The following is a 22617-nucleotide window of genomic DNA, read 5'->3' on the forward strand; positions in this document are numbered from 1 at the left end:
ACACAAACACACACACACACACACAAAAACACACACACACACACACAAAAACACACACACACACACAAAAACACACACACACACAAAAACACACACACACACAAAAACACACACACACACAAAAACACACACACACACAAAAACACACACACACAAAAAACACACACACACACACAAAAAACACACACACACACACAAAAAACACACACACACACACAAAAAACACACACACACACACAAAAAACACACACACAAAAAACACACACACACACACAAAAAACACACACACACACACACAAAAAACACACACACACACACACAAAAAAAACACACACACACACACACAAAAAAAACACACACACACACACACAAAAAAAACACACACACACACACACAAAAAAAACACACACACACACACACAAAAAACACACACACACACACACAAAAAACACACACACACACACACACAAAAAACACACACACAAAAAACACACACACAAAAAACACACAAAAAACACACACACAAAAAACACACACACACACAAAAAACACACACACACACAAAAAACACACACACACACACACAAAAAACACACACACACACACACACAAAAAACACACACACACACACAAAAAACACACACACACAAAAAACACACACACACACAAAAAACACACACACACACAAAAAACACACACACACACAAAAAACACACACACACACACACACAAACACCTTACACATTTTTAAAAATTCTTTTGAGCAGAAGCAGTTGTCTAGCAAATATAATGATTTTGGTTTGTGCTTTTAAGTTAATTTTGTTGTGTATTACATTTTCACTTATAATACAGTTCAAAGAGCAATAAATAGTAATTACTGCAAGCAGTTGCGATGTCGCTTTGAGAAAAACTGTACTTCACGTCTTCACAAAGCTTCTCGCCTCCCTACGTCATAAATCTGGACCAGTAGACGTGAATATTTCCCTCATGACGATTGCTCTAAATTGGTTTTGATATATATTATTATTCCCCTCATAGATCTGAATGTATAATACAATATACCGCATGCAAACGAGCATGACCGTTATCCGCAGCAATGCAGTTCGGCAACGTAAACTTAGTTTGCCGCTCATGCGCAGTTGTCATCTGCCACCCCCCCTGCTTCCTTTCTGCTCCACCTCTATGCGCGGAAGCGTCGTGGTAGGTGAGTACTACTACTATGGCCAATGACGAAAATGCTGGATAAACCACTACCCAAAATGCAGTATGTGTGAAATACCTGTAGCAACAGGAATTATTGAATTTATTCCCCTTACAAAAGCTTCATATGCTTCGCCAAATCTCAAACTCACCTTTCAGTCTAAGCCACAAAAATATCAGCACAACCTGTCAAGCAACAATGTAAGAGAAAAGTGTCAGTATGTGTTCTGTCTCTGGACAGAAGGTGTCTCGTGAAATTACGACACGTAGAAGCAGGGCACTCATGGGAGACATTTCATCGTACAAAAGTTTCCTGAAGTTACCTTCCAGTTGTAGGTTTTAATTTGGAAGGTATGATATATGGCAAAGTGCCCTAAATATAGTGCAAATGTGGACATCAGACTATGTTACACAGCAATCCGTTGCCCCACCATTTATTTTGCATTCACATTCATGGTGTGGGTTCTTGTAGTCATGTCCTAGTTCATGAACCACGGGCAACGTATGATTGGCCAAGTAAGTGGTCCCGACAGTCGGGATACCAGTTACTTTGGAATAAGGCTGGGCATCTCGGGCATATTCTGAGTCGTGGTCACCTTTGTGCTCATGCGGCAAAGACTACCAAATCCACCAGTTAGTCCCTCAGCCGTTAGGGGTAAAACCCAATGGGACTCGGGGCAAGTAAGGCTAGCAACCTGCTTCCCCGATACTTTAAATATGATGCTGGGAACAATCAGAGCAAAATGCCTCGGACCTTTGGAGGTGACGGAGTCCCACCTCTGACAAACCAGGGACTCCTAAGATACGACTTGGCAAACAAATGGTAATGAGATGGGGAGCTATTAATATCAATAGGAGCTACTCTGAGAAGGTAGAGCTGGCAGAGGCTGCAAGTAAGATGGGGCTGGACGTTTTAGCTGTTAGTGACATTCGGGTAAGGGGTGAGAAAGAAGAGGAAGTGGGAGAATACAAGGTCTACCTGTCAGGAGTCAAAGCAGGAATAGCACAATGGGGTGTAGGGCTTTACATCAGGAAAAAATGGAACCCAGCGTAGTTGCAATAAGGTACGTAAACGAACGACTGATGTGGATAGATTTGACAGTGTCTAGCAAGAAAATTAGGATAGTGTCTGTATATTCGCATTGTGAAGGGACAGGTCAAGATAAGATGGATATTTTATATGAGGCACTCAGTGATGTAGTTGTTAGAGTAAAGGACAAGGGCAGTGTTCTGCTCATGGGTGATTTGAACGCCAGGATTGGAAATCGAACAGAAGGATATGAAAAGGTTAAGGGTAAATTTGGAGAGGATATGGAGGCCAACAGGATCGGGAAACAACTATTGGATTTCTGTGCCAATATGGGCTTAGTAATCACAAATTCCTTTTTTAAACACAAGAACATTCATCGGTGTACTTGGGAAAGCAGGGGAACCAGATCTGTTATTGACTGTATAATAACAGATCAGGAATTCAGGAAGGCTGTGAGGGACATGTGTATTCAGGGGATTCTTTGATGACACTGATCATTATTTAATCTGCAGTGAAATTGGGATTGTGAGGCCGAAAGTGCAGGTGGTCAGGTCCATATGTAGGAGGATAAGAGTGGAGAAACTTCAGGATAAGGAAATCAGGCACAAGTACATAACAGCGATCTCAGAAATGTACCAGTTAGTTGAATGTAGTCAATTACAGTTATTGGAAAAGGAATGGACAAGGTACAGGGACACAGTACTAGAAGTGGCTAAAGAATGTCTTGGAACAGTAGTGTGTTAAAGTAGGATGAAGCAAACAGCTTGGTGGAATGACACAGTCAAGGCAGCCTGCAAAAGGAAAAAGATGGCGTATCAAAAATGGCTACATACTAGAACTCTGGTAGACAGAGAAAGTTGTGTTGAAGAAAGAAACAAAGCCAAACAGATAATTGCAGCATCCAAGAAGAAATCTTGGGAAGACTTTGGAAAAAGGTTCGAGACTATGGGTCAAGCTGCTGGAAAACCATTCTGGAGTGTAATTAGCAGTCTTCGAAAGGGAGGTAAGAAGGAAATGACAAGTATTTTGGACAGGTCAGGAAAACTGCTGGTGAATCCTGTGGATGCCTTGGGCAGATGGAGGGAATATTTTGAAGAGTTGCTCAATGTAGGTGAAAATACGATCAGTAATGTTTCAGATCTCGAGGTAGAATGGGATAGGAATGATGATGGAAATAGGATCACATTTGAGGAAGTTGAGGAAATGGTCAATATATTGCAGTGCAATAAAGCAGCTGGGGTGGATGAAATTAAGTCAGAACTCGTCTAATACAGTGGAACGTCAGGTCTTAAATGGCTACACAGGATAATTGAAATGGCCTGGGAGTCGGGACAGGTTCCATCAGACTGCACAAAAGCAGTAATCACACCAATCTTTCAACATGGAAACAGAAAGATTGTAACAACTGCAGAGGTATCTCTTTAATCAGCATTGTGGGTAAAATCTTCTCAGGTATTGTTGAAAGGAAAGTGCGAGTATTAGTTGAGGACCAATTGGATGAAAATCAGTGTGGGTTTAGGCGTCTTAGAGGTTGTCAGGACCAGATCTTCAGCTTACAGCAAATATGAGTGGAACAGGGAACTGTATGTTTCATAGATCTAGAAAAGGCATATGACCGGGTTCCTAGGAGGAAGCTATTGTCTCTTCTACGAGATTATGGAATAGGAGGCAAACTTTTGCAAGCAATTAAAGGTCTTTACATGGATAGTCAGGCAGCAGATAGAGTTGACGGTAAATTGAGTTCATGGTTCAGAGTAGTTTCAGGTGTAAGAGAAGGCTGCAACCTGTCTCCACTGTTATTCACATTATTTATGGATCATATGTTGAAAACAGTAAACTGGCTGGGTGAGATTAAAATATGTGAACACAAAATAAGCAGTCTTGCATATGCAGATGACTTAGTTGTGATGGGAGATTCGATTGAAAGTTTGCAAAGTAATATTTCAGAGCTAGATCAGAAATGTAAGGACTATGGTATGAAGATTAGCATCTCCAAAACGAAAGTAATGTAAGTGGGAAAGAAATATAAACGGATTGAGTGCCAAACAGGAGAAACAAAGTTAGAACAGGTGGACGGTTTCAAGTACTTAGGATGCATATTCTCACAGGATGGTAACATAGTGAAAGAACTGGAAGTGAGGTGTAGCAACGCTAATGCAGTGAGCGCTCAGCTACGATCTACTCTCTTCTGCAAGAAGGAAGTCAGTACCAAGACTAAGTTATCCGTGCACCGTTCAATCTTTCGACCAACTTTGTTGTATGGGAACGAAAGCTGGGTGGATTCAGGTTACCTTATCAACAAGGTTGAGGTTACGGATATGAAAGTAGCTAGGATGATTGCAGGTACTAGTAGATGGGAACAATGGCAGGAGGGTGTCCACAATGAGGAAATCAAAGAAAAACTGGGAATGAACTCTATAGATGTAGCAGTCAGGAGGAACAGGCTTAGATGACGGGGTCGTGTTACACTCATGGGAGAAGCAAGGTTACCCAAGAGACTCATGGGTTCAGCAGTAGAGGGTAGGAGGAGTCGGGGCAGACCAAGGAGAAGGTACCTGGATTCGGTTAAGAATGATTTTGAAGTAATAGGTTTAACATCAGAAGAGGCACCAATGTTAATACTGAATAGGGGATCGTGGAGGAATTTTATAAGGCGGGCTATGCTCCAGACAAAGCTGAAAGGCATTGTTGTTGTTGTTGTTGTTGTTGTGGTCTTCAGTTCTGAGACCGGCCTGATGCAGCCCTCCATGCTACTCTATCCCGTGCAAGCCTCTTCATCTCCCAGTACCTACTGCAACCTACATCCTTCTGAATCTGCTTAGTGTACTCATCTCTCTGTCTCCCTCTACGATTTTTACCCTCCACACTGCCCTCCAATGCTAAATTTGTGATCCCTTGATGCCTCTAAACATGTCCTACCAACCGATCCCTTCTTCTAGTCAAGTTGTGCCACAAACTTCTCTTCTCCCCAATCCTATTCAATACCTCCTCATTAGTTACGTGATCTATCCACCTTATCTTCAGTATTCTTCTGTAGCACCACATTTCGAAAGCTTCTATTCTCTTCTTGTCCAAACTAGTTATCGTCCATGTTTCACTTCCATACATGGCTACACTCCAAACAAATATTTTCAGAAATGACTTCCTGACACTTAAATCTATAATCGATGTTAACAAATTTCTCTTCTCTGAAAGGCATAATCAGTCTTAAATGATGATGATCACATTCATTGGATTACCCATCTCTCAACCATACCGTTTTTCCAACCTGATTAAGACCTTGTGCTATGCTACAGACCAGTCAGTCTGCACGACTCGGATTTCAGGGAGGTGGGCACTGCGGGAGTCTGCAGAGGAGTATTTGTGAATGCACAAGAAACGCAGCATTACTCTGTGGAGACGAGCGCACAGACTATCTTCTTTATTCTTTGATTTTTATCAGTATTCTTTGTACTGACTTACGTTGTCAGTTCATTGGTCTTCGAGGTTCTACGAACCAGAAGTTATTGCTTGACTACTACGTTGCTACTACAGAGATGGAGATAAGCTGTAGTTGACTAAAGCATCATACCAGCCTCTGTCCTTAATCTTTTGTCTACAACCATTCGCATTCCTATTTTTTCGCTTACTTCAACAAAAGACGTTGAAAAAACTCAGCTTATTAATATTAAGAGAGCCGCTTGCTGTGATACAGACTGTACTACTTTCTCTACCTAAAAGCAATAGCCTTTATAATGTAGGCAATTATAGTTTTAAGAATGCATTCTAGTTTAACAAAACCGCAACAGCAGTTGATCAATCATTTATTTATCCCAAAAAAAAGTATTATTGAACAGGTCTTGTTTCATCTAACAATAGTACGTATGTGAATCCACAGTTTCTACCAACTTTGCCGTCCCAGCGTCAATTGTGTCTTAAAGACATTAAAAAACTGAACGAGAAGTTTATCTCTTGACTAAAAAATGTACACGAACCTTGTGTTTCACTTACCACATAGGCAGCGTAAAATTTTCCTTTTTATAGTCAATATTAAATTTAATATTTGTATCAAGAGGTAAACTCTTTAAATGTAATAACTTCTACGCAATTAATAAGGGAGAAGAACGCTCCTAGATTGTTCTCTCCCTCTCTTCGCTTGTTTCTAGTAACAGGAAGCAGACATATTGTACCACGAAATATACATTTAAGCTTATATGCGAGTTATTTCGATGTACATTGAGCCCTCTGTCATGTTCCTTGCACTAAATTTTTGTTAAGACGTCTAGAGCTCCACAATTTTAGTGGTCATTGCTTCAACAGGCTCCATTACGCGTCGTCCTATAAAGCGAAATCATGGCGGAAGCGCATAGTCGCCCGCTTTAACATTTTTTCACGGCAATGAGCCGCAGTAGAAAGCAGCATTAGTTTTAAGACTTTACTTTCAGCTTACGCCGAGTGCCAGGATTCGATTACCACAGCCTGAATATGACGGTAAGGGGAGTATTCTTCGCGAGTTGCATGGGTCCACAATAATTTCAATATTTGAGTCCAGGCTCCTAAGGTACAAATACGCCGAGGCTAATTACAACACATTTTAATTTTCAAGTAATATTCTTGGAAGCAAATCAGTACCTTTTGTTAGATGATTTAACTGTTCAGTTGCGAGTCACGTAAAAGTAAAACCAATTTTCTAAAATACACTCCCGGAAATGGAAAAAAGAACACATTGACACCGGTGTGTCAGACCCACCATACTTGCTCCGGACACTGCGAGAGGGCTGTACAAGCAATGATCACACGCATGGCACAGCGGACACACCAGGAACCGCGGTGTTGGCCGTCGAATGGCGCTAGCTGCGCAGCATTTGTGCACCGCCGCCGTCAGTGTCAGCCAGTTTGCCGTGGCATACGGAGCTCCATCGCAGTCTTTAACACTGGTAGCATGCCGTGAAAGCGTGGACGTGAACCGTATGTGCAGTTGACGGACTTTGAGCGAGGGCGTATAGTGGGCATGCGGGAGGCCGGGTGGACGTACCGCCGAATTGCTCAACACGTGGGGCGTGAGGTCTCCACAGTACATCGATGTTGTCGCCAGTGGTCGGCGGAAGGTGCACATGCCCGTCGACCTGGGACCGGACCGCAGCGACGCACGGATGCACGCCAAGACCGTAGGATCCTACGCAGTGCCGTAGGGGACCGCACCGCCACTTCCCAGCAAATTAGCGACACTGTTGCTCCTGGGGTATCGGCGAGGACCATTCGCAACCGTCTCCATGAAGCTGGGCTACGGTCCCGCACACCGTTAGGCCGTCTTCCGCTCACGCCCCAACATCGTGCAGCCCGCCTCCAGTGGTGTCGCGACAGGCGTGAATGGAGGGACGAATGGAGACGTGTCGTCTTCAGCGATGAGAGTCGCTTCTGCCTTGGTGCCAATGATGGTCGTATGCGTGTTTGGCGCCGTGCAGGTGAGCGCCACAATCAGGACTGCATACGACCGAGGCACACAGGGCCAACACCTGGCATCATGGTGTGGGGAGCGATCTCCTACACTGGCCGTACACTTCTGGTGATCGTCGAGGGGACACTGAATAGTGCACGGTACATCCAAACCGTCATCGTACCCATCGTTCTACCATTCCTAGACCGGCAAGGGAACTTGCTGTTCCAACAGCACAATGCACGTCCGCATGTATACCGTGCCACCCAACGTGCTCTAGAAGGTGTAAGTCAACTACCCTGGCCAGCAAGATCTCCGGATCTGTCCCCCATTGAGCATGTTTGGGACTGGATGAAGCGTCGTCTCACGCGGTCTGCACGTCCAGCACGAACGCTGGTCCAACTGAGGCGCCTGGTGGAAATGGCATGGCAAGCCGTTCCACAGGACTACATCCAGCATCTCTACGATCGTCTCCATGGGAGAATAGCAGCCTACATTGCTGCGAAAGGTGGATATACACTGTACTAGTGCCGACATTGTGCATGCTCTGTTGCCTGTGTCTATGTGCCTGTGGTTCTGTCAGTGTGATCATGTGATGTATCTGACCCCAGGAATGTGTCAATAAAGTTTCCCCTTCCTGGGACAATGAATTCACGGTGTTCTTATTTCAATTTCCAGGAGTGTAGTTAAATGACTCAGTCAACAGTCAAAGTGCATATTTAAATCTCTTAGAATGATAGATTTTAAGTAAAGATCATTTAACAACTTTTGCATATTGGGCCACACAATTACACTTTCGCGTGTTTTTATTTAATGCACCGAACAAATGAGAAAAATAAATATACTTCTCCCGAAGAGCCATTTCACAACCTTCTGTTGTTCAATCAGTGCACAGGCGAACTGCCACTTCACAAGAGTCCAACAGGCACGCCATTAACCGGCAGTACGCCTGTGCACTGATAGATCAAGAATATAGATTATAGTTTACTGCACTAGGATCTGTAACGGCCACACGATGTATTTTGATATCGTTATGACCAAAGATGACTTAACAAACTACATTTAGAACGACTGGTCATAGTGCGATTAAAACTACTTTTTAGGTGCGCGTCGTGGTGTGTGAACAGCATAATCTTAGTGTATGCTTCTCCTTTGTTTCCACTACGAGTGTGTGATAAATTGCTGTAGTGACTTCTGTGCACAAAATGTCCGAAAATAAAAAGCGTAGAGTTCGTAGCCCGAAATCATCTTCGACGAAAGCTGGGCAAGGAATAGCATCGAGAGGACAATCGCGCGAATACGTCTGCAGTGTTAAGACAATATTTTGAGCTGGAAAGGGAGAAGGGAGGGCCTGTTGTTTCCGTTAATAAGGTAGTCGAGAGGACTGCGACAGCATTAAGAATAAGCAGAACAACCGTTATAAACATAGGCAAAGAGCAAAATGAAAAACTGAACACATGTTTCGGGCCATCAAATCTTAACTCCGAACCGCCAAGTCTGGAAACTTCGGGGAAAAAACGACGCGTCGAGAAACGTGTGACGAATGTTGATTCTTTCGAACAGGATGCGGTTCCGGACTGCAGCGCCTAGAACCGCAAGGCCACCGCGGCCGGCTAAGGAGATGGGGAATGACTAATACTGAGTAGCGTGAAAATTCAACTTTTCGTAAAAAGTTAAATATTTCCTTATTTCAGAAGCATAAAATTTTCACTGAGTTAAAGTGGCAGAAGGTAGTCCGTATCACTACCACGTACAGTTGCCAAATTATAAAAAAACCACGACTTCCATCCTTTACAGCGGCAGCTGGCAACATTGCACGGCTGCTCAGCGAACTGACAAGTACGAAGTAGTTTCAATCGCACTATAGAGTAAAAAATGTTTCAATATTGCTTCTTAATGTGTGGTGATGTTTCCTTCATTCAAATACTTCCTTTGTTAGAAAAAAAAAAAGGTGTGGTGTTTGGTAGGTACTAGCCACAGTCACAGTCTGAAGAGAGACGATTATCAATCAATGAGAATACTAAACCTATAACGGCGACCATTTTGACGATATTCGTAAAAGTTTGCAGGAGGCGGATCAATTTAATGTCAATTTAACGATCCGTTGATTTCTGCACAATAAAAATACAATGAAGACAAAATGGAGCAAACCTTATCTAACTTAATGACTACCCAACAGAGGGGCTTCTCACCACAAACATTACTCTAGGAAAGTAAAAAATCGAAATTAAATTTAAGAGCTTTGTGTGCTACAACACATTTGCATGACATATCGTGCTATTTGCTAATAATACCTAAAACAAAAGTTATACCTATCCTCTAAAACGGAGATGTGGAAAATGGAGAGAACTACATGCCGATTTCTATACTGTATCATTTCTGAAATAATAGAAATACTAGTCAAAAAGAGACTGCTAAATTACCTGAATAAATATAAACTTCTTTCCAATGACCAATTTGGTTTTAGGTCTGGAAAAGGCACAATCTGCTACAGCACAGTTCACTAAAGTAATTTTAGAAGCACTGCACAAAGGTGAAAATGTAAGTGGTATCTTTTTAGACTTGTCAAAGGCCTTTGATACAGTTGACCACAAAATCTTACCCATAAATTAGGTTGAGGTGTGACAAGGAAGTGGTTCAAATCATACTTGGAAAACAGTCCAAGTTGAGATATCACAAGTTTCAAACAATTCCCCTGTAAAACACCTGTCTGACCCAGAACATGTGAATATAGGCGTCCTGCAGGGAAGTGTTTTAGACCCAATATTGTTTCTTATACACAGTAACGACTTCCCACAAATTATCAGACATCCAGAAAAAACACTTTGCTGGTGACTGCAACATAGTAACAACAGGTGAAAATCCAACACTACTGTCAGAAAGAGCAAACGAGGCTCTCAATGATATCCACAACTGGCCATTAAAAAAGAAAGTAACCCTTAATTTAAAGGAAACTAACTATATTAACTTCCACTAGAATAAAAGTTAATAATAATGAATTAGAATGTGTAACAAGTACCAAATTCTTAGGAATGAATGTAGACAGCCAACTGAAATGGACAAACAATGTCAACATTTTGGCAAAGAAATTATCCACAGCATGCTATGCTCTTAGAATCCTTGCACTGGTATGCAATAATACCTGTCTTAATGTAACATACTTTGGGTATTTACACCCAAGTGTCAGCTATGGGATCATGTTTTGGGGAACAAGTGCCAGTAACATACAAACTGTGCTCAAAGTACAAAAAAGAGCCATCTACTACAAACAGCATAGTGACACTTTATTGTGGCCAAGATTGACACGAAGCCCACACCTACTACAGTAGTACAGGTTTATATGCCAACCAGCTCTGAAGATGAAATAATTGAAGAAATGTGTGATGAAATAGAAAAAAATTATTCAGGTAGAGAAGGGAGACGAAAATTTAATAGTTATGGGTGACTGGAATTCGACAGTAGGGAAAGGAAGAGAAGGAAACGTAGTAGGTGAATATAGATTGAGGGAGAGAAATGAAATTGAAATAATTGAAGAAATGTATGATGAAATAGAAAAAAATTATTCAGGTAGAGAAGGGAGACGAAAATTTAATAGTTATGGGTGACTGGAATTCGACAGTAGGGAAAGGAAGAGAAGGAAACGTAGTAGGTGAATATAGATTGAGGGAGAGAAATGAAATAGGAAACTGCCTGGTAGAATTTTGCACAGAGCATAACTTAAACATAGCTAACACTTGGTTCAAGAATCATGAAAGAAGGTTGTATACATGGAAGAACCCTGGAGATACTGACAGGTTTCCAATAGATTATATAATGGTACAACAGAGATTTAGGAACCAGGTTTTAAATTGTAAGACATTTCCATGGGCAGATGTGGACTCTGACCACAATCTATTGGTTATGACCTGTAGGTTAAAACTGAAGAAACTGCAAAAAGGTGGGAATTTAAGGAGATGGGACCTGGATAAACTGAAAGAACCAGTGGTTGTACATAGTTTCAGGGAGAGCATTAGGGAACAATTGACAGGAATGGGCAAAAGAACTACAGTAGATATAGGATGGGTAGCTTTGAGGGATGAAGTAGTGAAGGCAGAAGAGGATCAAGTAGGGAAAAAGGCGACGGCTAGTAGAAATCCTTGGGTAACAGAAGAGATACTGAATTTACTTGATGAAAGGAGAAAATACACAATTGCAGTAAGTGAAGCAGGCAAAAATGAATACAAACATCTAAAAAAAGAGATCGACAGGAAGTGCAAAATGGATAAGGTGGGATGGCTAGAGGACAAATGTAAGGATGTAGAGGCTTATCTCACTAGGGGTAAGATAGGTACTGCCTACAGGAAAATTAAAGAGACCTTTGGAGAAAGGAGAACCACTTGCATGAATATCAAGAGCTCAGATGGAAACCCAGTTCTAAGCAAAGAAGGAAAAGCAGAAAGGTGGAAGGATTACGTAGAGGTTCTATACAGGGACGATGTTCTTGAGGCCAATATTATGGAAATGGAAGAGGAGGTAGATGAAGATGAAATGGGAGATATGATACTACGTGAGGAGTTTGACAGAGCACTGAAAGATCCGAGACGAAACAAGGCCACAGGAGTAGACAACATTCCAATAGAACTACTGAGCCTCGGGAGAGCCAGTCATGACAAAACTCTACCATCTGCTGACCAAGATGTATGAGACAGGCGAAATACACTCAGACTTCAAGAAGAATATAATAATTCCAATCCCAAAGAAAGTAGGTGCTGACAGATGTGAAAATTACCGAACTATCAGTTTAATAAGTCACGGCTGCAAAATACTAACGCGAATTCTTTACAGACGAATGGAAAAACTGATAGAAGCCAACCTCGGGGAAGATCAATTTGGATTCCGTAGAAATGTTGGAACACGTGAGGCAATACTGACCTTACGACTTATCTTAGAAGAAAGATTAAGGAAAGGAAAACCTATGTTTCTAGCATTTGTAGACTTAGAGAAAGCTTTTGACAATGTTGACTGGAATACCCTCTTTCAAATTCTGAAGGTGGCAGTGGTAAAATACAGGGAGCGAAAGGCTATTTACAATTTGTACAGAAAGCAAATGGCAGCTATAAGAGTCGAGGGACATGAAAGGGAAGCAGTGGTTGGGAAAGGAGTGAGACAGGGTTGTAGTCTCTCCCCGATGCTATTCAATCTCTATATTGAGCAAGCAGTAAAGGAAACAAAAGAAAAGTTCGGAGTAGGTATTAAAATCCATGGAAGAGAAATAAAAATTTTAGGTTTGCCGATGACATTGTAATTCTGTCAGAGACAGCAAAGGACTTGGAAGAGCAGTTGAACGGAATGGTCAGTGTCTTGAAAGGAGGATATAAGATGAACATCAACAAAAGCAAAACGAGGATAATGGAATTTAGACGAATTAAGTCGGGTGATGCTGAGGGAATTAGATTAGGGAATGAGACACTTAAAGTAGTAAAGGAGGTTTGTTATTTAGGAAGTAAAATAACTGATGATGGTCGAAGTAGGGAGGATATAAAATGTAGACTGGCAATGGCAAGGAAAGCGTTTCTGAAGAAGATAAATTTGTTAACATCGAGTATAGATTTAAGCGTCAGGAAGTTGTGTCTGAAAGCATTTGTATGGAGTGTAGCCATGTATGGTAGTGAAACATGGACGAGAAATAATTTAGACAAGAAGAGAATAGAAGCTTTCGAATTGTGGTGCTACAGAAGAATGCTGAAGATTAGATGGGTAGATCACGTAACTGCCATTTGCTTTCTGTACAAATTGTAAATAGCCTTTCGCTCCCTGTATTTTACCCCTGCCACCGTCAGAATTTGAAAGAGGGTATTCCTGTCAACATTGTCAAAAGCTTTCTCTAAGTCTACAGATGCTAGAAACGTACGTAGACCCTCTATATACTCCTTCCACCTTTCTGCCTTCCCTTCTTTGCTTAGAACTGGGTTTCCATCTGAGCTCCTGATATTCATGCAAGTGGTTCTCTTTTCTCCAAAGGTCTCTTTAATTTTCCTGTAAGCAGTATGTATCTTACCCCTAGTGAGATAAGCCTCTACATCCTTAAATTTGTCCTCTAGCCATCCCTGCTTAGCTAATAGATTAGTTGGACTAATTGTTTTGCGCAGCCCAAATGCCGTATTCGGCAGTTTTCGTAGAGCTGGGTGCCTCCGAAATACCGATTTGATGCCGCACTATGGAATTGTCAAAACGCGTCTAACAAGGTGTGATGTTCAGTCGCTTACATACGGTCAGGCAGTCCCAAAGTCTACGCTGTGTCCAGATGGAACCTACTTGCTCAATTCCTGACTTGGTTAAGTTCGGTCCTAGCACACTACTTGCTAAGAATTGAAGTTACACTTTTTATTCTACTACAAAGTCTGTGTTCCATCATTCCGTTCTGTTATTCCTCGCCAACAAGAAAGTCGTGTTATGCATCACGTGTCTACGAATACAACCCTCTGTTTCGAGTAACAATTTCAACAAAATGACGCTAACACGAGAAAAAAATCTCGACCGAGACTGTGCTTTTCATTTATCCCTAATGTCTGTAAAGCAGCAGAATTGGAATTTCGCTAGCATTTTGAGAGCATAACAATATTCGTAGTTTGCTTTATACGGAATAGAGTCGATGGTGAACAAAATGAGATGGTACAGCTACCCTGGCTTTGCAAAAACAAAGAAGAAAATAATTCTACACAGCGGGAACGAATGAAAATGGTCATCCTTACCTTATTAACGAGAACCGTGTGGCACAAGCTGCAGCACGAAATCCCAACGCAGGTCCACTCACTGCGAACAGCTCACTGTAAATGCGACAGACAACTGAAGTCGCACGTGACTGGCACGCTGCCAGTGCTGCCAACGGCTGAGAGCGCGTCAGATCCCAACTGCAGTCTGCCCTGCCAGCCGCCACATCACCTCTGGTATTTCCGTAAAGCCCCGGTCCACACGCAACGATCTGTCTGCGCAGACATCGGCGCACATGTCTGTACATGCGAAAGATCGTTGTAAATGTGATGTGTTCACACGACACAAACCCCAATCTAGTACTCGCCCGCCATCTGTCGGTGTAGAAAAGAAATATCAGTGGCAAGCGACTACATTCCCCGTTAACGTCAAAATTTTAATTAAGTTATTTTGAAATATAGAAATGGAGGAAGTTCTATTGTGGTCTGTGTTCGCAACTTGTGTTGCAAGAAACATTCAGACCAACCGCAGGAAACAGAGAAAGCGGTGAAAATAGTGTAGACAGTGGCTGCTAAAGCGAAAGCAGTTTTCTCACGTAAATTTACTGCGAGAGTTGCAGGGCGAACCTAAAACATGAACAAGTATATTCATGTTTCTTTTTATAACAGCAGTTAATTTTCTTTTATGTTTGAACACAAATATATTGTTTTGAATAAACTTTTTGATAAACGTATGTGAAATATACAGGGTGAGTCACCTAACATTACCGCTGCATATATTTCGTAAACCACATCAAATACTGATGAATCGATTCCACAGACCGAACGTGAGGAGAGGGGCTAGTGTAATTGGTTAATACAAACCATACAAAAATGCACTGAAATATGTTTTTCAACACAAACCTACTTTTTTTTAATGGAACCCCATTAGTTTTGTTAGCCCATCTGAACATATAAACAAATTCGTAATCAGTGACGTTTGTTGCATTGTGAAAAGTTAATTACATCCGGAGATATTGTAACCTAAAGTTGACGCATGATTACCACTCCTCCGCTGTTCGATCTTGTGTATCGGAGAGCACCGAATTACGTAGGGATCCAAAGGGAACAGTGATGGACCTTAGGTACAGAAGAGAGTGGAACAGCACATTACGTCCACATGCTGACACCTTTTTATTGGTCTTTTTCACTGACGCACATGTACATTACCATGAGGGGTGAGGTACACGTTCGACGGGCGTTTCATAGGACGTGGAGGACGCATAAATTGGCCAGCCCGTTCTCCTGATCTTCCACATCTGGACTTTTTTCTGTGGGGTATGTTAAAGGAGAATGTGTACTGTGATGTGCCTAAAACCCCAGAGGATATGAAACAACGTATTGTGGCAGCCTGCGGCGACATTACACCAGATGTACTGTGGCGTGTACGACATTCATTACGGCTGAGATTACAATTCTGTGCAGCAAATGATGGCCACCACATTGAACATCTATTGGCCTGACATGTCAGGACACACTCTATTCCACACCGTAATTGAAAACGGAAACCACATGTGTACGTGTACATCACCCCTTATGGTAATGTACATGTGCGTCAGTGAAAAAGACCAATAAACAGGTGTTAGCATGTGGACGTAATGTGCTGTTTCAGTCTCTTCTGTACCTAAGGTCCATCACCGTCCCCTTTCGATCCCTACGTAATTCGGTGCTCTTCGATACACACCATCGAACAGCGGCGGAGGAGGAGATTAGTGTTTAACGTCCCGTCGACAACGAGGTCATTAGAGACGGAGCACAAGCTCGGATTAGGGAAGGATGGGGAAGGAAATCGACCGTGCCCTTTCGAAGGAACCATCCCGGCTTTTGCCTGAAGTGATCTAGGGAAATCACGGAAAACCTAAATCAGGATGGCCGGACGCGGGATTGAACCGTCGTCCTCCCGAATGCGAGTCCAGTGACAAACAGCGGAGGAGTGGTACTCAAGCGCCAACTTTAGGTTACAATATCTCCCTCCGGATGTAATTAACATTTTACAATTGCAACAAATGGCACTGATTACGTATTTGTTTATATGTTCAGATGTGCTAATAATCTAACGAGGTTTCATTTTAAAAAAACGTAGGTTTGTGTTAAAAAACATACTTCCGTGCATTTTTTTTATGGTTTGTATTGACGAATTACACTAGCCCCTCTCCTCACGTTCGGTCTGTGGAATCGATTCATCAGTATTTGATGTAGTTTACGAAATATATCCAGCCGTAACGTTAGGTGGCTCACCCTGTATTGTTTTACATTACCTCGTGTTCCGTTCCCTCGCACATTGACACTCCAGTTTCATCTTCAGTTGTACTCCTGCTTGGCGTTTCTTGATCACTAAGGAAGCCAAGCAGATCAAAATACCATAACGTTGGCTGGTATACTTGATCTACTCCTACACCAGATCTTCTAGATTTCTGAACTTTGGGTAACTCTTTCCGGTAAACAGTTCTCAACAAAAAAAAATTTATATTACTGTTTCTCTGGTGTCAACTGCCCGTAATTTTTCAATTAGAGGATTGTATGCTGCTGTCGTTTTGTCTCGGTCACTATATTCTTTACTTTTAATCTTCCACAAACATGGCTGGTTTCTATATATTTCAATGAATTCACTTACAATCTCTCGAGAACACTGACGAGTATCAGCCATTTTAATGCCCTGTGCGCACAAATACAGACACTAGACTGAGCAAACAGATGTTTCGCGCCAGATTTTTGTGATCTCCTGTCCACAGGCTCCAACTTGTCTGCGCAGGTGTGGTTTGAACCCACAGATTTGAGGGGTTTCCCTCAAACCACCAACTCCAACTTCCAGGTTTGCACCCACCTCAGGTTGGTACAAATCTTCTGTCCACACCCAACGATCTGTCGGCTAAGATGTGATGTGCGCAGACATTTGCCCAGACAGATCGTAGCGTGTGGACGGGCCTTAAGCAGACCCTCTCGCAAACACTCCCTAATCCGTCGGCACACGGACTGTGCATCCGACCGTCAGCGTGCCGGGTTTATGACGTCATAACGTGGAACAGCACGTTCGTGAGTCTTTCCGAAAGTGCAGAGCAATATCTAGCATGTCGGATATTCTGAGCGTGCGTCTGAGCGTTGACCAATCACGTGGCACAACGTCACCTACGTCACATGCACGCCATCTCTTTTCCGCACAGAGTTGTGAGCTGCCACATTGCCATTCATTTCAATCCTATACGTATATAGGGTGTTACAAAAAGGTACGACTAAACTTCCAGGAAACATTCCTCACACACAAAAAAGAAAAGATGTTATGTGGGCATCTGTCCGGAAACGCTTAATTCCCATGTTAGAGCTCATTTAATTTCGTCAGTATGTACTGTACTTCCTCGATTGACCGTCACATGTGTGGGCTGACGAGAATCCGCAAGCAATTGTGTGCAATCACGTCATCAACACAGATTTTCTGTGAACGTTTGGGCAGGCATTGTTGGCGATGTCTTGATTGGGCCCCCTGTTCTTCCACCTTCGCTCAATGGAGCACGTTATCATGATTTCATTCGGGATACTCTGTGCTGCTAGAACATGTGCCTTTACAAGTACGACACAACATGTGGTTCATGCACGATGGAGGTCCTGCACATTTCAGTCCAAGTGTTCGTACTCTTCTCAACAACAGATTCGGTGACTGATGGATTGGTAGAGGTGAACCAATTCCGTGGCCTCCACGCTCTCCTGACCTCAACCATCTTGATTTTCATTTATGAGTGCATTTGAAAGCTCTTGTCCACGCAACCCCGGTACCAAATGTAGAGACTCTTCGTGCTCGTATTGTGGACGGCTGTGATACAATACGCCATGCTCCAGGGTGCATCAGCGCATCAGGGATTCCATGCGACGGAGGGTGGATGCATGTATCCTCGCTAACGGAGCACATTTTGAACATTTCCTGTAACAAAGTGTTTGAAGTCATGCTGATACGTTCTGTTGCTGTGTGTTTCCATTCCATGATTAACGTGATTTGAAGAGAAGTAATAACATGAGCTCTAACATGGAAAGTAAGTGTTTCCGGACACATTTCCACATAACATATTTTCTTTCTTTGTGTATGAGGAATGTTTCCTCAAAGTTTGGCCGTATCTTTTTGCAACACCATGTATATGTTGTTTCTGAGCACTGGAAAATTAAGAATCACTCGAAAACCCGGTTTTGTTAACTGTGTGATTCGTTGCAGCAACATAATGAGAAACATCACATTTGTGGCAACATAATTATATTGTGGTATATCGAGAGGTTGTAACAATGGAAAATTGTACTGAAATTCAGAAGGATCTGCAGCGAATTGACGCATGGTGCAAGGAATGGCAATTGAATCTCAATGTAGACAAGTGTAATGTGCTGCGAATACATAGAAAGAAAGATCCTTTATCATTTAGCTACAAAATAGCAGGTCAGCAACTGGAAGCAGTTAATTCCACAAATTATCTGGGAATACGCATTAGGAGTGATTTAAAATGGAATGATCATATAAAGTTGATCGTCGGTAAAGTAGATGCCAGACTGAGATTCATTGGAAGAATCCTAAGGAAATGCAATCCGAAAACAAAGGAAGTAGACTACAGTACACTTTGTTCGCCCACTGCTTGAATACTGCTCATCAGTGTGGGATTCGTACCAGATAGGGTTGATAGAAGAGATAGAGAAGATCCAACGGAGAGCGGGGAGCTTCGTTACAGGATTATTTAGTAATCGCGAAAGCGTTACAGAGATGATAGATAAACTCCAGTGGAAGACTCTGCAGGAGAGACGCTCAGTAGCTCAGTACGGGCTTTTGTTGAAGTTTCGAGAACATATCTTCACCGAGGAATCAAGCAGTATATTGCTCTCTCCTACGTATATCACGCGAAGATACCATGAGGATAAAATCAGAGACGTTAGAGCCCCCATAGAGGCATACGACAATCCTTCTTTCCACGAACAATTCGAGACTGGAATAGAAGGGAGAACCGATAGAGGTACTCAAGGTACTCTCCGCCACACACCGTCAGGTGGGTTGCGGAGTATGGATGTAGATGTAGATGTAGATGTAACTTGGGTATTATGAGAGTATGCCATCTGATGGCAGTGACACACTGAGAATCCACCAAAAACGCATTGCTCTTAGTGCAGTTCGTTATAATTAAATTTCAATTACTAACATAGCTACGATTAAAGCATTTATCAGGTGGAAACATGCTAGAATTGGCTAGCAAATTTGTGTCATCGGTTTAGTATGCCGGTACGGTAGCTCAGTGTGTTCGGTCAGAGGGTTAGCTGCCCTCTGTAATAAAAAACTGAGTTAATCGATCAACAACGAACTTACACGGATGTCTTACGACGTCCAGCCGAGCAGATGTAACGATCAAAAAGCGAACAAAATGAGATAAAAAAAGCGTACTTAGTAGCGTTATTGTTCTTCTACGAAATGTGTGGCATGGCTGGTGGTTCGCGTCTGCCCAGGTCTACATTTTTCCCTAATATTCGCGTTTTTAACAGCCTCTGATGCTTTATTAATAATTTAATATAAGTATGTACTATAATATTTGATGTTATGTAAATATAAGTTCACATTTTTTGAGGAGCGAGTTTTTTATTTATTGATATTGTGACTAGAGTAATCTAATTTTTCGTATTTAAAGTATTATGATGATGTAACTCTGATGTGTGAAATGCTGCATGTGTGAAACACTGGTCCGATGTAAGAGAGGACCTGATGGCCCTAATCTGATCAGGTTAAATACATAAATAAATAAAATAAGAACATCTATGATTGACATGTCATCTAAAGTCGATGTACAATTTTAAAATGTTAGAAATAAGGTAATGAAGTAATACAGAATGCTATGCTTGTAACGTACGTTGTTGTTCTACATTGTTTAGCTCTGCCTCGTGATGACTGGGTGTTGTGTGATGTCCTTAGGTTAGTAAGGTTTAAGTAGTTCTAAGTTCTAGGGCACTGATGACCATAGATGTTAAGTCCCATAATGCTAAGAGCTATTTGAATCATTTGTTTAGCTCTAGTATTTACAGGGTCACAGAGAAAGCATCAGCCGGCCGGGCTAGACGAGCGGTTCTAGGCGCTACAGTCTGGAACCGCGCGACCGCTACGGTCTCAGGTTCGAATCCTGCCTCGGGCATGGATGTGTGTGATTTCCATAGGTTAGTTAGGCTTAATTAGTTCTAAGTTCAAGGGGACTGATGACCTCAGCAGTAAAGTCCCATAGTGCTCAGAGCCATTTGAACCATTTTTTAGAGAAAGCATCCTAGGTTTTGGAGGGAAAACAAGAAGCACAACTTAAGGAAAAATAATGTAATGCGTGTTCCAGCTCACAAGCCACATTGAGGCAGATAGTTCCTGAGACGTAGTATGGGCAGAGGTTATATTCGACAACCGGAATAAATTAATAACTGGCTCCTTTTACCGGCCCCCGGTCTCAGATAAAACAGTTGCTGAACAGTTCAAAGAAAACTTGAGTTTCATCACAAATAGGTACCCTATTCATAGAATTATAATTGGCAGTGACTTCAATCTACCTTCCGTATGTTGACAAAAATACATTTTCAGACGCTATTGTAGATAGAAAACAACTTCCGTAATTGTTCCAAATGCTTTTTTAAAAATTATTTTGAACAATTAGTTCACAAGGCCATTCAAATTGTAAATGGTTGCGAAAACACACTTGACCTCTTAGCCACAAATAATCCCGAGCATCACGACGGATACAGGGATTAGTGAACACACAGTCGAGCGAGGCTCAATCCTGTAACAAATTCACCAAAACAAAACGCGAAATATATCTATTTATAAAAGCAACTAAAAATTCGGTTGACGTCTTTCTAATACGTCAAACTATGTAAGTGAAGAGCATATGTGGCTTAAGTTCAAAGAAATACACTCCTGGAAATTGAAAAAAGAACACATTGACACCGGTGTGTCAGACCCACCATACTTGCTCCGGACACTGCGAGAGGGCTGTACAAGCAATGATCACACGCACGGCACAGCGGACACACAAGGAACCGCGGTGTTGGCCGTCGAATGGCGCTAGCTGCGCAGCATTTGTGCACCGCCGCCGTCAGTGTCAGCCAGTTTGCCGTGGCATACAGAGCTCCATCGCAGTCTTTAACACTGGTATCATGCCGCGACAGCGTGGACGTGAACCGTATGTGCAGTTGACGGACTTTGAGCGAGGGCGTATAGTGGGCATGCGGGAGGCCGGGTGGACGTACCGCCGAATTGCTCAACACGTGGGGCGTGAGGTCTCCACAGTACATCGATGTTGTCGCCAGTGGTCGGCGGAAGGTGCACGTGCCCGTCGACCTGGGACCGGACCGCAGCGACGCACGGATGCACGCCAAGACCGTAGGATCCTACGCAGTGCCGTAGGGGACCGCACCGCCACTTCCCAGCACATTAGGGACACTGTTGCTCCTGGGGTATCGGCGAGGACCATTCGCAACCGTCTCCATGAAGCTGGGCTACGGTCCCGCACACCGTTAGGCCGTCTTCCGCTCACGCCCCAACATCGTGCAGCCCGCCTCCAGTGGTGTCGCGACAGGCGTGAATGGAGGGACGAATGGAGACGTGTCGTCTTCAGCGATGACAGTCGCTTCTGCCTTGGTGCCAATGATGGTCGTATGCGTGTTTGGCGCCGTGCAGGTGAGCGCCACAATCAGGACTGCATACGACCGAGGCACACAGGGCCATCACCCGGCATCATGGTGTGGGGAGCGATCTCCTACACTGGCCGTACACCTCTGGTGATCGTCGAGGGGACACTGAATAGTGCACGGTACATCCAAACCGTCATCGTTCTACCATTCCTAGACCGGCAAGGGAACTTGCTGTTCCAACAGGACAATGCACGTCCGCATGTATCCCGTGCCACCCAACGTGCTCTAGAAGGTGTAAGTCAACTACCCTGGCCAGCAAGATCTCCGGATCTGTCCCCCCTTGAGGATGTTTGGGACTGGATGAAGCGTCGTCTCACGCGGTCTGCACGTCCAGCACGAACGCTGGTCCAACTGAGGCGCCAGGTGGAAATGGCATGGCAAGCCGTTCCTCAGGACTACATCCAGCATCTCTACGATCGTCTCCATGGGAGAATAGCAGCCTGCATTGCTGCGAAAGGTGGATATACACTGTACTAGTGCCGACATTGTGCATGCTCTGTTGCCTGTGTCTATGTGCCTGTGGTTCTGTCAGTGTGATCATGTGATGTATCTGACCCCAGGAATGT

General features: G+C 43.0%; 1 protein-coding gene across 2 annotated transcripts in view; it reads right to left on the reverse strand.

Annotated features, from left to right (window-relative positions):
• LOC126295084 (zinc finger protein 729-like) overlaps nt 1–22617 on the reverse strand; it is a 251786-nt gene that overhangs the window by 106828 nt on the left and 122341 nt on the right. Inside the window, exon 1 of one of the 2 annotated variants that reach the window (XM_049987345.1) lies at nt 14378–14659. The exons of the other annotated variant lie outside the window; for it this stretch is intronic. The gene's annotated coding sequence lies outside the window, so the exon portion shown is untranslated. Of the gene's footprint in view, nt 1–14377; nt 14660–22617 lie in introns of those variants that run through there. 2 annotated transcript variants of the gene reach the window in all.

This window comes from Schistocerca gregaria, chromosome 11, assembly GCF_023897955.1.
Source record: "Schistocerca gregaria isolate iqSchGreg1 chromosome 11, iqSchGreg1.2, whole genome shotgun sequence".
Lineage (NCBI taxonomy): Eukaryota > Metazoa > Arthropoda > Insecta > Orthoptera > Acrididae > Schistocerca > Schistocerca gregaria.